Source organism: Egretta garzetta, unplaced genomic scaffold (genome assembly GCF_000687185.1).
Source record: "Egretta garzetta isolate BGI_Z169 unplaced genomic scaffold, ASM68718v1 scaffold10, whole genome shotgun sequence".
NCBI lineage: Eukaryota > Metazoa > Chordata > Aves > Pelecaniformes > Ardeidae > Egretta > Egretta garzetta.
The window spans coordinates 272,859-274,539 of record NW_009258268.1 but is presented as its reverse complement, the minus strand read 5'-3'; the positions used below and the strand labels follow the sequence as shown (position 1 = coordinate 274,539).

The window sequence follows — 1,681 nt, the reverse complement described above, 5'->3', positions numbered from 1 at the left end:
TAAATGAATCTGCTGGGACCTAATGTTCTTGATTAGCTTGCGAAAATGAGTGCTCCACGATGAGTTTTTCTGTTTGCCTAAAGTAAACAGAGAATGAATTGTAATACATTTAAGAGACATTCACGCATGGCATTCGAAGAGGGAGTTCTAGATGAATTGGTAGATCTCTCCCTCGCATTCGCCTTTCTTCTCGTCTGCAGTTAAGTAAAATGTATCGTTTGGCTAAATGGAAATATTTGCAGAGAGTCAGAACACAGGGTTATATCTTGAAACAACACTTTTTTTCTCATTTATAACTATAGAAGAGGCGGGCGGCGGTGGAGGAGCAAACTGCATTTCCTCTGCGTTAACACCCTTGTCTGCCTCCTCCGTAGGGACGCAGGGCCAAAAGCTAATATTGGTGTCCCAGGTGCAGCATCCAGCGAAGTTGAGCTGATGAGCCGGTGTAACCCAGTGCCAAAGCCAGCCCCTAGATTCAGGCAGTTGACCAGAGAAGCCCAGACTGGAGGGCAGCAGCCCAGCGGTGGTGGCCGGTACCCACTCCCGGCACTGGCCAGAGCGCAGAGCATCTTGGCCTCACCTGCACTAGTGGGCTCTAGGGTCACCGACCCCCCAGGCGTCCCCGTGTGCTCAGCCAACCCCCAGTGAGGTAATGACAATGCTTTGCAGAGCCACAGGTGCCACTTGGGAAAGGCCAGTGCGTACCCAGTATAATTCTCCCCAGCAAAAAGTGATACGACCCATAAGACCCGATCTTGCTTCCTTTTCACCCCCTTGCAAAGTTGCTGTTGGTATCAGGGGCAGCGGGGTCCTAAGGGGAGGAAACCGGACAAACACAAAAAGCGATTCCCTGGTGCAGTCGCAATTCTTGTGCCAAATCAGTGAAACTGTTTCCTCAAGGCCATGCTTAATTACTGTGCCGCTGGTCAGCTTGGGCCCAATGGACCACCACAGCACACAAGGGTGCCCCCGACGTCAGCAGGGCTTCTTGGAGTTGGAGGAGTTCAAGACTAGAGTTGGGAGGCAACACAATATAAAATGTCATGTATTATTTCAATTGAAAACCTGCTTTATTTTTAGTGCAAGCAATCAATGAACCGGTTAACCCCCTCTGTGCTATTGAAATCAAGCATTCTTTTAATGCCCAGTTAATTATTTCTCTATTAATATGCGTTTAAGTTTTTGCTTTATTATATCACTTCTGTACCTGGCAAAAGCTCAAGTCATCCAAGTTAGTCTTTCATGTGATTTTTTGGACAAGTTTCAGTTCTTGTTTAAGGAAGTAATAAAAGCAATTTGTCATAGTTTTATTTTTCCTATGCTATTGGAAAGAAAATTGGCAGGGATGTGATCTGTACTTAATTTGTATGTGAAAAAAGAAGTAGACAAATAATGAATATGTACCTGTGCTATCTTTAAAGGTGTATTTTAGGAACTTTCAGTGAAACTGTGATGCTGGGCTTAGGCTTCGGTGGGGAGGGAACTGGTGGTGTTATTTGTCGAAGATGCTACGTGTTTCACAGAGTGGCAGTGGTTTTCCTTCGACATTTTTACTATTTGGGGAACAATGCTACATGCAAACATGCTCGAGAGTAAAGGGAATTTCACGGGAACTGGCCATTAAGGCAGCATCTTTCTCCTAAAGTCTAGTCAGTATTCCTATGTTTGTGCTAGGAATTGT

The 1,681-nt window shown here is 45.4% G+C and overlaps 1 protein-coding gene across 1 annotated transcript in view; it reads left to right on the top strand.

The window, feature by feature from the left end:
- LOC104135521 (sine oculis binding protein homolog) overlaps positions 1-1,681 on the top strand; it is a 106,467-nt gene that overhangs the window by 56,573 nt on the left and 48,213 nt on the right. The window lies entirely within an intron of this gene.